Source organism: Sus scrofa, chromosome 13, assembly GCF_054392235.1.
Source record: "Sus scrofa isolate SSC_HxYL_T2T_F1_AM1 chromosome 13, Sscrofa_HxYL_maternal_Yorkshire_Landrace_v2.0, whole genome shotgun sequence".
NCBI classification, from domain to species: domain Eukaryota; kingdom Metazoa; phylum Chordata; class Mammalia; order Artiodactyla; family Suidae; genus Sus; species Sus scrofa.
This window is the reverse complement of record NC_139395.1, coordinates 46880497-46898702: the sequence shown is the minus strand read 5'-3', so window position 1 is coordinate 46898702 and position 18206 is coordinate 46880497. Positions and strand designations below refer to the sequence as shown.

The following is an 18206-nucleotide window of genomic DNA, read 5'->3' as shown; positions in this document are numbered from 1 at the left end:
AATAAATAAAGTTTACCAGATCAGTCAGTAAGGACACAACTAAGGAATCAAAAGCATTACGCAGTGACAGGCAAGGATCCCAGATACTTGAGAAAGAGTTCAGCAGAATCCTTCTGGCCATCTTCCTGTCACCCATACTAATCCCTATCTATCAGCAAACGAAGCATATGCTGTGTGAGTGGTGTCTGTATCTGTTTCTCTCCCCCACCCCCACTGCATATGTATCTCTATTCGACCACAACAGGAGACACAAGGATCTGCAACCCTACCCTATCCACACAACCTTGGGTCCCTGAGAAATAGAGGATTCCTCTGGAATTCCAGCCCCAAGAAAGAAACAGCTCTGTTCCACTAAGGCTACCTCCCAGAGGTTATGAGTGCCACACGTGCAAAGGAGGCTCAGTCGACAAATACTTTTTCCACTCAAAAAACACAAGGAACAAATGTATACATGGTACTAACTCAATTCATAGTAAACTTATCATTTCCCCATTTGCAGAAAAACCCACAGGGAATGAAACTTTAAAATGTCTTAACTATAAAAACTCTGAGGAGTTCCCATCGTGGCTCAGTGGTTAACGAATCCGACTAGGAACCATGAGGTTGAGGGTTCGATCCCTGGCCTTGCTCAGTGGGTTAAGGATCCAGCATTGCTGTGAGCTGTGGTGTAGGTTGCAGATGCGGCTAGGATCCCGTGTTGCTGTGGCTCTGGTGTAGGCCAGCAGCTACAGCTCTGATTCAACCCCTAGCCTGGGAACCTCCATATGCCGTGGGAACAGCTCAAGAAATGGCAAAAAAAAAGATAAAAAAAAAAAAAAACTCTGAAAGAATGGCTCCCTACTAGTTTTTACCAAGAATGAAGGAAAAGTTGTGAGATTCAACCCATTATTAACCATACAAAATAAGGCAGAGGCAGCCCACCCCACCATTTGGAGGAACTACTAATCTCCAATAGCTATATAAACTAAAAATAGTACTTAAAACTGTCAAACTGCTGCCATTCACCATGGTAATTGAAACGTTTAAGGAAAATGGGATTTTCTTTTTATAGCCAAACCAAAAATAACAAAATTCCATAAGCTTGCTTTAAGTGGTTTTGGAAAAGTCAAAATAAATAATCTTAAACAACCACTTTATGTTGCATCTAACAAAAAGGCTTTTGTCCAGACACTCAGAAGTTAAAATTAAATATTAAATGTCAGTCTAATATTAATATAAAAATTCTAGAGGGTTAATCAGTTTAAAACTGTTCAATCTGATGGCCAACAGGATGTACTCAACACAATGGAAAACAATAGTGTGAAGTCATTGCTTATTTGGGCTTCAAATACCAAAAAGACAGGCAGATTTCTCTGTTTTGAGTTTAAAACAGGCCTTTTTCACTTCTTAGTGTCAGATGAGGAAGGTGTTGAGTCAAATCTCTGGGGACAATGCAAGGTATCATCCTAAAACTGTTCATAGCTCAGGAGGCATATAAGGTTTCCATTACATGAGACCAAGTTCCTACCTGGCCTGTGCGCCATAGGAGTATCACCAGAGATGGCGGGGCAGCCTGGCGAAGACACCATTAGGGAGCTCGGGAACCCCCAAGAGTCCAGGGTCACATACACAGCAAGAGATTTCAAAGTAAAAACATGTGGGAAAAAAATTACCACCTGTGAGAAGCAAGCACTACACAATAGTCTACCAAACAGAAAAGCTATCTGAACACTTTTCTTACTTGGAAAATTCTTGCAAACTCTCAGTTATCACAAATACCAAAAGCAGAGGTTCCCGGAAGGGCAGTGGTTTCTGTTGATGGTAGTTTGGGTTTCTCAACAAAGGCAGGAAGGAAGTAAAGATTTTCTACCTGGGTACAAACCCACTCAGGTGCAAACACATCCTGGAGGAAGGGAAGAAAGACAAGGTTCAGATGCCAGACTGAATGGCCACTCCACTGGACCATGGTTTTTAACCTGGGTAGATTTTTAACATTTTATGTGATACAGCTCACTGAAAAACAGCTCCTTCTACACTCCACTGAGCTCCATATGCTGCTGTTAAACATTATTCAGTATTCAACCATTCACACAAAACAGTTGAGAGTTATTTTTTCCATTATACTACACAAAAATAAAAAATAAGTACCATAGGAGTTCCCTGGTTCAGCAAGTTAAGGATTTGGAGTTGCCACTGCTGTGCATCAGGTCACTACTGTGGCATGGGTTTGATCCCTTGTCCTAGCATGGAACCTTTGCATGCCATGGGCATGGCCAAAAAAAAAAAGAAGAACCATACCTCAAAACGAATTGCTAATCTGACTTCAACGAATTAAGTTTAGAAAATAAAATAAAAATTTTTTAAAAAGGCAAAAAGAGGAGTTCCCATCGTGGCGCAGTGGTTAACGAATCTGACTAGGAACCATGAGGTTGTGGGTTCGGTCCCTGCCCTTGCTCAGTGGGTTAACGATCCGGCGTTGCCGTGAGCTGTGGTGTAGGTTGCAGACTCGGCTTGGATCCCGCGTTGCTGTGGCTCTGGCGTAGGCCGGTGGCTACAGCTCTGATTCGATCCCTAGCCAGGGAACCTCCATATGCTGCGGGAGCGGCCCAAGAAATAGCAAAAAGACAAAAAAAAAAAAAAAAAATGGCAAAAAGACAAGGGAGTTCCCATTGTGGTGCAGTGGTTAACGAATCTGACTAGGAACCATGAGGTTGCAGGTTCGATCTCTGGCCTTGCTCAGTGGGATAAGGATCTGGAGTTGCCATGAGCTGTGGTGTAGGTCGAAGACACGGCTCAGATCCCATGCTGCTGTGGCTGTGGTGAAGGCTGGCGGCTGCAGCTCCGATTAGACCCCTAGCCTGGGAACCTCCATATGCCGAGGGAGTGGCCCTAGGAAAAAAAAAAAAAAAAAAAGGCGAAAATAATTGTTGTCTGCTGGCCTTCCTGACCTAACTAGCTAATCAGATTCCAGAACAGTGCAGTGAAATGAAGTATAAGGGTGGCCCAGCCACTCCCAGGTCCCTATTCAGGCTCTCCCTTACTGCAACCTTTCACCCTGCCAGCAGTGTCGACAATATACACCTCAGAAGCCAGACACGGGTATCCCGCCTGCAGTGAGTGGGAGCCCTTCCACCATCAGTGTAAGGTGCCATTGTTCTGAGTATTTATCTAGGCAAATATTCAGTGTTTAAAGTTATGACCTGCTGTTGGCCACATTCTTGTTTGGGGCCACATTCTTAAGGCTCGACCATGAAGAACATTTCAACCATGCCAGAAACTGCCAGATCAACAAATCCTGTTTATAAAAGGACAAGACACAACTAGCACCCACTCCCTTTGTTCAGACTTTCTTGCTAGCTGAATTCCTTCCCTCCCACATATGGCTCTGTCTAATTGGCCCTTTTACCTACCTCAGCCTGCCACAGCTACAAAACCTAAATAACCACAAACTTCTCTGGTAAGTTTTAGGGGTGAGCTTCCAAAGGCTGGAGCCAAAGAGACAAAATATGACCTTGCAGACTTCGGGAACCCCTGCTCTGCAAAGCCACAGCCAGCAACTCTACGACCAGGAGCAAAGCAGTGGGCAAGGCTATGCTGAGCAGAAGAGGGACGCCTGCCATGCATGACCTTGGAATCAGGCCTAGAATGGCACCTGAAAGCACCAGCCCCCAAAGAACTGGTAAAGGGAAAGCTCCAGGGCCAAATCCCATCAACTCCTGCACTGCCAGCTTCCCCAGCAAAGAATGCTGGGCTGCTCAAGAACCACAGCAGATTCAGAGGAACATATCCAGCTCAGGTATTTATACACAAAGTAAGATGGGGCAAACCCATTTTCCCCAAGGCTTTCCTGCTCCTCAAAGCTCCAGGAAATCTGCCGTGACAGATTTATCCAGGCTTAACACAACTGAAGAAATACTTGAAGCTGCCCTTGTCCTCTACTTCTACCGCCTCTTTCTCCAGGCTTTGGGCACTCGCTTAGCAAAAAAGAAAAAGTGGGTTTCCACTCAGTAGTAACTATTTGGAAATTAATTCATGAATTTTATTTATTTATTGGGGGGGGGCGTTTAGGGCCGCACTTAAGGCATATGGAAGTTCCCAGGCTTGAGGTCTAATTGGAGCTGCAGCTGCCGGCCTACACCAAAGCCTCAGCATCACCAGATCTGAGCTACATCTGCTACCTACACCACAGCTCATGATAATGCCAGGTCCTTAACCCACTGAGTGAGGCCAGGGATCAAACCCACATCTTCATGGATACTAGTTGGGTTCATAACCCGTAAGCCACAATAAGAACTCCCCAAGGATTAAAAATTAAAAGCAAAAACAGCTAAGAGAAAGACAAATGCAAAAGATCATCTGTCTTATCAAAAGGGTACAGCTACAATTTACATATTTCCAAGTAATGGGGAGAAAGTAGCAGCACCAAGTACTTTTCAGTGGTGGCCAGAATCTCCTAATGCACAAAGGTGTTGTTTTCTTCTTCCAAACAGAGCCAAGATCTAGATTTCAAAGCTGGACTATTGTCAGGAACGAATGGACTCCCATAGCCTGAATGAACAAAGATCCCACCAGCCCACAGTTTAATTCTTCAGATACTCTATCTTCTTCTTTTCCCAAGAATCTTCAACTGACTTCTTTTTTTTGTGTGTGTGTGTGTGTGTGTCTTTTGTTGTTGTTGTTGTTGTTGTTGTTGCTATTTCTTGGGCCGCTCCCGCGGCATATGGAGGTTCCCAGGCTAGGGGTTGAATCGGAGCTGTAGCCACCGGCCTACGCCAGAGCCACAGCAACTCGGGATCCGAGCCGCGTCTGCAACCTACACCACAGCTCACGGCAACGCCGGATCGTCAACCCACTGAGCAAGGGCAGGGACCGAACCCACAACCTCATGGTTCCTAGTCGGATTCGTTAACCACTGCGCCACGACGGGAACTCAACTGACTTCTAATATAAGCACAGAAGCCCCCGGCCCATCCCAGTAGTCCTTACTCTCTGTACATCCCTCTGTAAGATCTCTTCCAGGATTTCGCTATTATAACCCACGTAGATGTCTCGCCGATCAACCTGACTCAGAACAGGATGGGGAGCAAATGGAGCTCCTCAGAGATGCCTCTCATCACAAGGGAGAGATCAGACTTCCAGTCCTCTGCCAGCCTTAGATCACTACCCGCAAGTTCTTTCTTGTGACAAATAACTAAAAATATAATAAATTCACCAGTTACCAACAGTATTTATCTAGAGAGCTGGAGTTTTTTGTTTTTTGTTCTCAAAGTCAAGCTCTCTTTATAAACTCATAATCCACAGACACCTCAAAAAGTCTCTCAGGCTCTCCACTTGCAGAAAAGTTAAGAAGCAGGTGGAAGTCACCCAACATGTTCTTGACACCAGAGTTTCCACATCTTGTACCCTGAGGATTACTGCAGCTACCAACTTGAACAGCAGCTTTCGGAAGGATCCACTCTGTAAAGCAACTGCAACTATTTCAAAGACTAATTTAAAGCTTACATATCTGCTTTTTGGATTATTTGCAATGCATCCAGGGATCTCAGCTCTCTTTTACCTTTATAGACTAAGTTATAAGTACTTGAATTTGACAATGACTATGGGGCCAGGGAAGTAACAAGACCTCGACCTCAACAGGCATCTAACACTCAGTGAGCACCTCACAAAGGACTGGTGTGCATCTGTCTGGTAATGATTACTTCCTTGTGGCTCATGTCCTGCTGGATGACCCACAGCAACAAGCGTAGCACTTGAGCACCAAAGGCTGTAAATGGTTAGTACACAGCACTTATTATATAGGCCTGGACACAACAGGCTTTAAAGGAATCATATCCAAACATTCTGAAGGAGAATAAATATGTCCTAACTTCATCTATACCTCAATAGGAAAGCAGTGATCTTGCCCAAGAGAACCTCAGGTGTGGATGTACTCTGGGGATGGGACTGGAAAGAGGTCAGCGACAATCACAGGTCGAAGAACTATAGAGAGCAGAGCAACAGAGGGTGCAGTGGAACAACAGCAATTTTTTGGCTGGCAGGATTTTTAAAGAAGTAATTTTGTAAATCTAAATCTGTTCCTAGAAACCTTGTTTTCTAGTCAAATACAGAATGAAATAACACCAAACACAAAAATAATTAACAGCATGAAAAGAGATAACTTAGGCAAATGAAAAATTAAATAATGGTACTTCTGGAGTTTCCACTGTGGCACAGTGGATTAAGAATCTGACTGCAGGAGTTCCCGTCGTGGCGCAGTGGTTAACAAATCCGACTAGGAACCATGAGGTTGCGGGTTCAGTCCCTGCCCTTGCTCAGTGGGTTAACGATCCGGCGTTGCCGTGAGCTGTGGTGTAGGTTGCAGACGCAGCTCGGATCCCGCATTGCTGTGGCTCTGGCGTAGGCTGGTGGCTACAGCTCCGATTCGACCACTAGCCTGGGAACCTCCATATGCCCCGGGAGCGGCCCAAGAAATAGCAAAAAAAAAAAGACAAAAAAAAAAAAAAAAAGAATCTGACTGCAGGAGTTACCACTGTGGTGCAATAGGATCAGCGGCATCTCTGGAGTGCAGGTTCAATTCCTGGCCCAACACAGTGGGTTCAGGATCCAGTGTTGCCACAGCTGCATAGGTGGCAACTGCGGCTCAGATCTGAGCCTCTGGCCCAGAAATTTCATGTGCCATGGGGCATCCAGAAAAGACCAAAAAAAAAAAAAAAAAACCCAAAACCTGACCACAGCAGCTTTGATCCCCAGCCTGGTGCAGTGGGTTAAGGATTTGGCGTTGCTGCAGCTCCAGCATAGGTTGCAGCTCCAGCTCAGATTCAATCCGTGACCTGAGTACTTCCATACACTGCTAGTGTGGCGATTTAAAAAAAAAAAAAGATACGTGTATCTCAATGTTCATTGTGGCACTATTTACAATACCCAAGATATGGAAACAACCTAAATGTCCACTCACTGATACATGAATGGATGTATAAAGAAGATGTGGTATACTGGAGTTACCGTCGTGGCTCAGTGGTTAAGGAATCCCACTAGGAACCATGAGGTTGCAGGTTCGATCCCTGGCCTTGCTCAGTGGGTTAACGATCCGGCGTTGCTGTGAGCTATGGTGTAGGTCACAGATGCAGCTCAGATCTGGTGTTGCTGTGGCTATGGTGTAGGCCAGTAGCTACAGCTCCAATTTGACCCCTAGCCTGGGAACCTCTACATGCCGCTGTGTGGCCCTAAAAAGATGAAAAAATAAAAATAAAAATCCCTCTAGAAACAGTACAAACACAAAACATACAAAAAAGGACTTTATTTGTTTTCAAAATAACTCAAATTATAACAGAAGAAAATGTCACACTGGAGCTTGAAATTACTACACTAGGCTATGTTTGCTAAACATTAAAAATAGTTTCATCTTTCCTTCCCAGGAGCGTTCACTTCTGGAGGAAAAAAACCCTGACCAGACCATTACCAAGTTCAAAGGTCCTTGAGCTAAAATCTGGGCAGGCTGAAATCAGTGGTTCCCAGCATCAGATTCCTAACAAATTCCTGGGCACAATTCAGAAGATATACGGTAAGCTTCCAACAATGCCATCAGCTGTCTGGTCCTCTACTTAATGCGATTAAAGTAATTTACATTGAGGTAAAACAAATTTCAACAATATAAGGGCATAAGTGAAAAAGAGGTTTCCTTTCCAGACCCTCAGCTAAGGCGGCTGGGTTTCTTCAGGGCTCTCCACAAATAACATATCTAATTAGTATCTCTAAACACATAAACTAGTACATATCTCTATTTTCTTCTTAAAGTTCAAATGGAATCATATACTTCATAACTGTTACTTTTTCCTTTTTTTGGCCACACCCATGGCATGAGGAAGTTCCTGGGCCAGGGATTGAACCCAGGACACAGCAGTACCCAGAGACATAGCAATGACAATGCCAGCTCCTTAACCCAATGAGCTATGAGGGAACTCCCCAAACTGTCACTTCTTAAAATTTACTAATGGAAGACCTCAGATTGTGAGGGTAAATCCACCTCCTCCCTCCCTGCTGCTGCTTGGACATGTACATGACTAAGTGTACCCTGCATATTTTGCTCTAAAGGGTGCCCTCTCTGACTTGCATACTGATTAGAAATTTGAGGATAAAATCCTAGATGTGGAATTGCTGGATCAAAAGTTATGTACATTAGAACTGATAGATACTGGCAAAACACCTTTCAATTTACATTCCAACCTGAAGATATGAATGACTTTCCCTTTCACTAAAATTGAGTTACTGTCAAACTCCTTCATTAATGACATGATACAGAAGAAGGAAAGTGGGACAGGTTGAAACAAAATGAGATAGTTCCCCCTCTCCCATTGTTGGATTAATGGGCATGGTGGGCAGCAGTTGTCATAAATTCAAGCTGGGAGTAATGGTACTTCACAGTGAGCTAGCATGAAAATATGGGAGGGTGAGTATCCAGATGACTAATGAATCAAAACATAGCACTATGTTTTTCTAGTCAAAATTGACTATCTCAGTGGAAAACTACTATAGAAAATTTAAGGGCTAATAACTCCAAATAACAAGGTATCTGTGCTGCTCCCTGCTCTTACTGTGGACTAGCCCTCTGGACCAGGGCATGCACTGGCCCTACAACAACTCTCAGCTCAGGGCAAGTGCTGAACCCAAGGAGGGCAGGAGAAGGAAGCTAGAGAGTATTTGGGGGCTCCCAAGACTAATCTTCATACCGTAGTTTCACTGTTCCGAAAAACATTAGCCTTTTCTAATATTGCCAAATCTAAGTTGAGGCCTACTGCCTTTCAAATGAAGGGCAGCATCTAGGAGGAATGAGGGAGCCCAGCTGTTCTGGAAGTCACACCCTCCAAACTCTTGGGGCACTAGGGAAAGAAACATCTGTCCCAGGCCAGTGCAGCCACCTGGGACAGGCAGCTGTATGTCTGAGCACAAAAGAAGTACTCATCAATCAACTCTCATCTTTCTCTCAGATTAGCGTAACTTGTACACATGAACAATTAGTCCCACAGAAAGTGGTGTCCACAACAGTGACTGACATTCCAAAGCCCTAAGATGCCCTTCCAACTCCATACTATGCTGGTTCCTGGTTCAAAGCCTGCCTGGAAAAACCAGGTAACATAGGCCACTCCATCAAAGATGAGGACTAACAGGAATTGGGAATCACACCCCACTATGAGGACTATAATACAAAACCCCAGAGAACACAAGGACTAGAGAGGAGCATGAAGCCCTTCAGCAACTATTGTGGTTACAAACTCTCTTCTAGAGATACACACTAAACTACTGATGGATGAAATAACAGGATGTCTGAGATTCGCTTCAAAATAATGTGTGCGGGCAGTAATTGGGGGTGTGAATACACCAAGATTGGCCAGTAGTTGATCAATGTTGGGGCTTGTGATAGGTACATGGGATTCTGCTTTTGTGTGTACCTGAGATTCTCCACAGCAAAAAGATCAAAAATAAAATACAACAGATGTATATAAACAAAATTCCCAGTAATTAAAACATCAACTATATCCAACAATTCATTCTTAGGTGTACTCAGAAGCCATAGACAAGAATGGTTCATATCAGTACTATTTGTGATAATTAAAAATTTAACAACATGGAGTTCCATGGTGGCCTAGTGATTAAGGATCAGGTTTTGCCAATGCTGTGGCTCAGGTTGCTACTGTTGTGTAGGTTTGATCCCTGGCTGGGGAATTTCTGCATGCCATGAATATGGCAAAAAAAAACAAAAAACAAAAATTAAAAATAACCCAGGAGTTCCCATCGTGGCGCAGTGGTTAATGAATCTGACTAGGAACCATGAGGTTGCGGGTTCGGTCCCTGCCCTTGCTCAGTGGGTTAACGATCCGGCGTTGCCGTGAGCTGTGGTGTAGGTTGCAGACGCGGCTCGGATCCCGAGTTGCTGTGGCTCTGGCGTAGGCCAGTGGCTACGGCTCCGATTAGACCCCTAGCCTGGGAACCTCCATATGCCGCGGGAGCGGCCCAAAGAAATAGCAAAAAGACAAAAAATAAAATAAAATAAAATAACCCAAATGCCCACCAACAGTAAATTGTGGTATATTCATAAGTTAAATACTATACAACAATAAAAGAGGATAAACTGCTATACAAAACCACAAAGATTTCAGAGACCTAAGAATCAGCAAGAAAAGACAGGCACATGAGAGTACATACATAAGCTATCATTCATGAAACTTCTTACATGAAGGTCAAGAGAAGAAAATTAAGCTCAAGGACAGAGGTCAGAAAAAGCAGTTTACCTTTGGGGAGATACTGATTGGATAAAGGCACAATAAAGCCTTCCGGAAATGGTCTGTATCTTGATGTGAATGATGTATACACACAAAATTTTCAGGCTGTACCATTGATGCATTTTACCATTGATGCATTTTGCTACATGTAAATTTTGCTTCATTTTTTTTTATCAGTAACATAAAAAAATCCAACAATACTAGAAAGCAGGAGATTCACTGAAACAACTTCATCTGTGAGGTAAGAGATTTTCAAAACCTAAAGAATAATTTTGACTGGGGCCTCCTATATCTGCCTGCCACTTGCCTACACCTGAGGTGAAAGCAAGGACTCCCTCTTAAGGACCTTCATTCCTAGCTGATCACAAACACCAAAGAACACCAGAGCAACCAACACCAGGAAACATAGCTTTAACTCCTGCTCCACCACTTAAGCTACTAGCCATGGTTGTGGTCCTGACCTCACCAAATTCCAAGTAACTCAATTTCTAAACGTAGTGGTAGAGTTTCCACTGCAGCACAGAGGGTTAAGAATCCAACTGCAGCAGCTCAGATCACTGTGGAGGTCTGGGTTCGATCCCTGGCCTGGTACAGTGGGTTAAAGGATACGGCATTGCAAATGCAGCTCAGATTTTATCCCTGGCATGGGAACTTCCATGTGCCAGGGATGTGGCCATTAAAAAAAAAAAAAAAAAAAAAGTCATAGTATAGATCTCTTATACAGGAAATTCAGGGCCTCCCTCATCACCATGCCTGCTGCTGATACCCACTCCTTTGGGCAGCCCCTAAGCAGTGCCCAGCAGCCTCTCCAGCCCTTCCACAAGCACAGCCCATGTCTCCCTGATTCTGGAATTCCTTACATTCACCTCTATGAAGGACAACCCTCAGAAAACTTGAATTCAAAACAAGAAACAAAACTTGGTCTACCTGCTTAGGCCTAAGTAACCTGACTGGATACACAGAATGCAAAAACCTGAATTTATGTGGCTTCAAAATTATTTTAAGTATAAATACAAATGGAATTTTAAATGTGTGAAATAAGAGCACAACGAAAAATTCACAACGAAAGGCCAGATAAATTCTAGTATATCACACAATACCTCTTCTCAGGGGCAGTTCCCATCTGAAGGACAATGGGAATGATATATATATACAAAGGTACAGGCCAGCCATGAGCACAGCCCTTTTCCTCCAGATATTCAGGGTAACAACTGATTAGGCAGCAGCTCTACAAGATGGGCACACAGTAGCTCTCACACCAGACATCAGCTTGCCCTGCCCATCAAATTCTGGGGTAAACTGGGGTGGGGCCTTCAGACAAAAAAGCCACGACCAGCTGACAAGTTCCTGGGCCTGAAGCCTGAACCTACTGGCACACTAAAGCAACACTCACTCTCTCCGCATGCCCACATCTCCATCCACCAGCCAGCAACACTGGCAGCTGACACACATCCCCATTCTGTAAGGCAAGTCTCCGTACCCAGAGCTTGAGATTACAAGGTAAGGCCATGACCATGACCAGAGCCCATAAAGCTTCCCACTGTCCACCCAACCTATCAGGCCTGATGGTACAGATATGGGAAAGACTAAATTCTGGCTGCTCTCTAAGCGCTACCTATTTCTCCATTTCCTTACCAGTGGGGCTGTGTGCCCTGTTACATGAAGAAGGAGGAAAATCCCTCTAAAATAGCTTTCAAATACAGAGAAAATCTGAAAACACAACACTCATAAGACAGAGCTTTAAGGTGACCATTTAAGTCATCAGGAGCCACACCTTCCTTTACAGATGGGTAAACCAAGGCTTCCACAGTCCCCTGGATGGTGAGCAATGAAGCAGGATGAAAATTCCTTTCCTAAGTCTCAAACAACCTTTTCCCCATCGCAACACCCTATCAACATAGCAGATTAAGGATATGGTGTCACTGCTGTGGCTCAGGTTGCTGCTCTGGCATGGGCTAGATCCATGGCCCAGGACCTTCCTAATGCCACAGGTGTGGCCAAAAAAAAAAGGGGGGGGGGGAGAGGAAGAGAAGAAACCTGAAGAGAAGGAAGAAGATGATGGACAGATAATGAAAGAGAGTAGAGCTGAGAATTTGGGGAAAAGGGCAATGTAAAGGAAGAAGGGAGGGCCTGAGAGAGTGACAGGACTATGAACCCATCTCAGTGATTTAGGCCAGGGAACACATCTGGGCTTTTCCTCTTGCAACACCTGTGCCAGGGAAACTGGTTTGACAAGGACTGCAGAGCAACTGAGAGGCTGAGCTGGGCCTGGCCTTTCCTCAGGCCCCACTACCCTGTCACAGAAGTGGTGCTCTGAGTACCTGCTATGAGCAAAGTATAAATAAAAGGAAAGAAAGCAGGAGTTCCCATCATGGCGCAGTGGTTAACGAATCCGACTAGGAACCATGAGGTTGCGGGTTTGATCCCTGCCCTTGCTCAGTGGGTTAACGATCCGGCGTTGCCGTGAGCTGTGGTGTAGGTTGCAGACGCGGCTCGGATCCCACATTGCTGTGGCTCTGGCGTAGGCCGGTGGCTACAGCTCTGATTCAACCCCTAGCCTGGGAATCTCCATATGCCGCGGGAGCGGCCTAAGAAACAGCAACAACAACAACAACAACAACAAAAGACAAAAAAAAAAAAAGAAAGCAGCACTCCGGAGGAAGACCCAAACCACCTCAGTCTTGTCAAAGGGACCAAACCTGAGGCTGACCAAGCCTTGAGATCCTGCTACCGATTCACAGGAAATATGGAGAAAAGCATGTTGAACAGCACCCTCGAACACAATCTGCTGAATCTGGACTGTGGGAGATTCTACAAGTCTAAAAGCCCGGGTTCTTCAGTAGATAATTACAGAGAAAAGGGACAGAGGGGAGAAAACGTAAATAAAGCAACTTATAAGATATGCCAACTTAAAAGATATGCCAACTTAAAAAAAAGACAAAATTAAAATGCAGTGTCTAAGGATAGACATTTCAGAGATAAAACAATTGTTAAAAGCAAGGAAATGGATACAAAAAGACAAGATGGGATCACCTTGGGAAGGAACGGGAGGGGAGTTGTGGCAGAGTTGGGGCCCACAAAGGGACCTGTAGTGAAACCAACAATGCTCTGTTTCTTGACCTTATAATTCACTAAGCTATACTTTTTTTTTTGGGGGGGGGTTGTTTTCTCCATTTTTGTTTCATCTTACACTAGTAAAGTTTTTTAAATTTAGAAACATATATTTTAAAAATAAGATGAAATAAACATAAAACCAGCCCTGGAAGAGCTTGAGGACTTTATGAAACAGCATATGCAAAAAGACAATCCCAACAGGAAGCACAGAACAGAGAGGGTGGCCTCATAGGCAACTGTGTGGTGACCTCTCTTTCAGGGGTTGGGCCTTGGGAACCACCACTGGCTGTTCATCCAGGTCCCACACTCCAATAGCTTTGCTGCTTACTAAGCTCATGTTGTAGCTACCTGCATAGCTCCCTTATCCCTCTCAACTGGTTCCCAGGGATATAGTAAAGGTGTTGAGGTTTTTTTTAAAAACAAGGTGCCCCCAAATCCTGACAATGTATCCAGTCATTACTCCCTTCCACAGTAGACTTTCCTGATTCCCAGAGACTGAAAAGTTTTAACTTCCTCCCCAGGTCAAGCACACCAGCATTGTCTTTTAGGCTCCTCAACTCTGGGCTAGTACAATCTCACAGCCTCTGTTTCTGTTCAGCTGGCTCTATCTATGCCACCAGAACTCCATCCTCTCATGGTTGGCCAAAGCCTCCATCCCCATCTCCCACCCCTACCACTAGCTGACATGGCCCCATAGTGGCCTCTAGTCTCCACTCCTCTCCATCCCCAGACAGTAACCCACTGCACTCCTCACCTCCAACCTCCTTCAGCTGACTTAGGGATTAAAAGAGAAAACACAAGAGTTCCCTGGTAGCCTAGCAGTTAAGGATCCAGTGCTGTCACTGCTATGGCTTGGTCACTGCTGTGGCCTGGGTTCAATCCCAGGCCTAGAAATTTCCACATGCCATAGGCAAGGCCACAAAAAAACAAAAAACAGCAAATATGGCAAAGTTCCTCTGCACACTGTGAGTGATCTTCTCCCTCCCTACCCCGTTCCAAGGTTCATCTTTCCTAATTCCCCTCCCATCTCCTCCTGCAGCTTCCTCAATTATCCTGCAAAGCCCCCCTAACACACACCCTCATCCAAATCATTATCAAACCAAAAGGGGTACCCACAGTTCACTGTGACCACTCCCTGCAACTCCATCTCGAAGACCCCATCAGAATCGCCTAAGGCATCAGGGTCAGGAAATGGCTCAATAGGACACAGACACATCAATGTGTACCCAAATGTCAGCTTGGCTTTGAAAATAATCTAGAATGGCTTACAAGCTAAGATCCTCTCCCTGATCCCTTATGCCCCCCACTTCCCCTTACGATGAATCAGAGGCACATGGCAGTACCATCAGGTTCTCCAAACTACACTTCTTCTGAAAAAGATTAACTGAGGAGTTCCCGCTGTGGCTCAGAAGTAATAAACCCAACTAATATCCATAAGGATGTGGATTCAATCCCTGGCCTCATTAAGGATCTGGCACTGCCATGAGCTACAGTGTAGGTCATAAATGCAGCTCAGATCTGGCATTTCTGTGGCTATGGCGTAGGCCAGCAGCTGCAGCTCTGATTTGACCCCTAGCCTGGGAACTTCTGTATGCTGCAGGTATGGCCTTAAAAAGCCCCAAAAAAAAAAAAAAAAAAAAAAAATCAACTGAAGGGAAACAATAATCACTTATCCACACTCTTTTCTTCAGGGCAGGGGTAGGGCCCAATCCTCTCTTATCCATCACCAATCGATTTCCAGGGCCTAGCACAGTGCCCTGGACATGACAGTGACTCAAAAACCATCTGCTTTAATGAACAAATAACTGAAACTCAGTGCCAACTGGGCCTGCTTGCTGGGTGCCAGATGACAGTCCCCTCCATAGCGCATGGTTAGCCTGTCTTATAGAGCCATTTAACAGTTAATATTTAATTTTAAACACTTCCTAAATCAAACTCCTCTTTTCTTTAACTTTTTCCAAGTATAACATATATTCATTAGGTAAGGTGATGCATGAAAAGAAAAGGACCTGACACAAATACACACCTTAGGTTTCTCACTACGGCTCAACAGGTTAAGGATCTGGCACTACTGCAGCTGCAGCTCAGATTCAATCCCTGGCCTGGGAACTTCCATATGCCACAGGTGCAAGAGGGGAAGGAAAAAAAAACCCTTAAAATATATATACAGGAGTTCCCTGGTGGCCTAGTGAATTAAGGATCTGGGGTGGTGTTGTCACTACTATGGCTCAAGTCACTGCTGAGGAGAGGTTGGAGCCCTGGCCTGGGAACTTCCGTGTGCCGTGGGTGCAGCCAAAAACAAACAAACAAAAAAACAAAACAACAACAAAAAACACACATATACGCATACATACAAAATACAAACAATCTTAATCTAGTCACTCATATCATCTTATGTGTGTAATGTTTCTGTGCTTCAGACAACCTGCATGAGCAGACCAGCTAAGGAACTTGTATACACACAAGTGTCCTGCTTTTGCCACCCCAGATCCAAATTCAAAATAAAACAGCCAAGGTCAATAATCCTGTCACAACGATAAGGAGTCTGCAGTGCCTGCAATAAAAATGGGCTTATTTCTACACAGGATTCTGTTGTACTGAGAATCAGTTCCTGTACAGTGGCCTCCTCTGGACTGTTCTGAACTGCCCCAGGACTACTCCCAGGCTGGGAGAAGCCCTGTGGGCTCTGCTTCCCCTCTACCCTATCAGAGGATTAAGACTGAGCATTTAGAGATTTTCAGCTCCCCTCTGGTGGTATCATGTCATTTTCTTATCTGTTAAAAGCCAACGGCTCTACCCTCACTGTCTCTAACACAAAGGTCAAAGACCAAATGCCTTCACCATCTGGAAATCACCTGGAGCCTTCTCTAATGGGAACCCACAGGCAGTTCCCCCTCAACACAGAATCATAAAATACAGTGCCTTCATCACCTGGAGGCTAGAACACAGTATTTGTCTTTAGGATAATTATCCTCTGCTCAGAAGTTGAGCACCCTCATCTTCCTCACACCCCACAGCTCTATGTTCAATCTGTCCCTCAAGGAATCAAGAAAGCCTAAAAACACTTCAGGTTTCCCAGGAGGATGCTGACTTTACAGAGTAAGGTTCTGACATTCTAGACTAAGTTCATCCTACCAAACAACAAACAAAAAATCTTAAAATTTCCAGTGGCCCTAAAAGGCAAAAAAAAAAAAATCTTAAAATTTCTGTTCTAAAGAATTCCAACTGTGAGTTCCCGCCACGGCTCAGCAGAAACGAATCTGACTAGCATCCATGAGGATACAGGTTCGATCCGTGGCCTCACTCAGTGGGTTAAGGATCTGGTATCGCTATGAGCTGTGGGGTAGGTCACAGACACAGCTTGGATCCTGCCTTGCTGTGGCTGTGGTGTAGCCCGGCGGCTGCAGCTCCGATTCAACCCCTGGCCTGGGAACCTCCATATGCCGTGGCTGTGGCCCTAAGACCAAAAAAAAAACACCAAAGAATTACAACTGGACAGCTCAGCTGAATTTTATGTTCCAGGTACAGAACCTACTGCTACCCAACATTCAACCAGGAGCGCTCAATGGCTCCAAGTCTCTTAAAATGTATCTGTTGGCTGAAAAGTCAAACCACTATATAGGTTACCTAGGCAGGAAGTCATATGGTCATATGAGAAAAAAATAAGTATATGTGTAGTCCCTTGAAAACCAAGGGCTTTTCATATCAGGCATGCATTGCTGCTGATAACTCAAAAATAAATAAATGTTATACAACAAAAAGGAAATAGGGAATTCCCTCGTGGCATAGTGGGTTAAGGACCTGGGTGTTGTCACTGCTGTGTCTGGGCTCACTGCTGTGACACAGGTTTGATCCCTGGCCCAGGAATTTCCACACACCTCGGGTGTAGCCTAAAAAAAGGAAAACAAGAGTTCCCACTGCGGCGCAACGGGACTGGTAGCATCTCTGGAGCACTGGGATGCAAGTCTGATCCTCAGCTCAGCAGAGTGGGTTAAGGATCCTGTGTTGCCAGAGCTGCAGCATAGGTTGCAGCCATGGCTCAGATCTGATCCCTGGCCCAGGAACTCCATATGCCATGGTGTGGCCAAAAAAGAAAGAAAAGAAAACAAACCTGGGCAGGTCAAGGACTCTCCCAAGAAACTCCTTTAAAATATAAACAATTCTGGAGTTCCCATCGTGGTGCAGTGGTTAACGAATCCGACTAAAAACCATGAGGTTACGGGTTCATCCCTGCCCTTGCTCAGTGGGTTAAGGATCCAGCATTGCCGTGAGCTGTGGTGTAGGTTGCAGACACGGCTCGGATCCTGCATTGCTGTGGCTGTGGTGTAGGCCGGTGGCTACAGCTCTGATTCAACCCCTAGCCTGGGAACCTCCATATGCCGCGGGAGCGGTCCAAGAAATGGCAAAAAGACCAAAAAAAAAAAAAAAAATATATATATATATATATATATATATATATATAAAAACAATTCTGTCTAGTTAACAAAACTACTTGGTTCTCAAACTACTTTTTTCCTTTATTCATCTTGATGAGTAAAATGTCTCCATGGACCACGTGCCCCAGTAAGATACCACCAGTACTCAAAGCTCCACAGGTGAGCAAGCAGTCAAGATAGAGCCGCTTCCTGGGAGGTACCAAGGGGTTCACCTCTAGGGTGGGTTTTTTTGTTGTTTTTTGGGGGTTTTTTTTTGGTTTCTTTTTTGTCTTTTTGCCATTTCTAGGGCAGCTCCTGTGGCACATGGAGGTTCCCAGACTAGGGGTCTAATTGGAGCTGCAGCTGCCGGCCGACGCCAGAGCCACAGCAGCGCGGGATCCGAGCAGTGTCTGCAATCTAC

The 18206-nt window shown here is 44.8% G+C and overlaps 1 protein-coding gene across 43 annotated transcripts in view; it reads right to left on the bottom strand.

Annotated features, from left to right (window-relative positions):
• DAG1 (dystroglycan 1) overlaps positions 1 to 18206 on the bottom strand; it is a 63272-nt gene that overhangs the window by 31365 nt on the left and 13701 nt on the right. For 12 of the 43 annotated variants that reach the window (XM_084986862.1, XM_084986865.1, NM_001444914.1 and 9 more), the window contains 1 exon segment: positions 1508 to 1882. The gene's annotated coding sequence lies outside the window, so the exon portion shown is untranslated. 43 annotated transcript variants of the gene reach the window in all.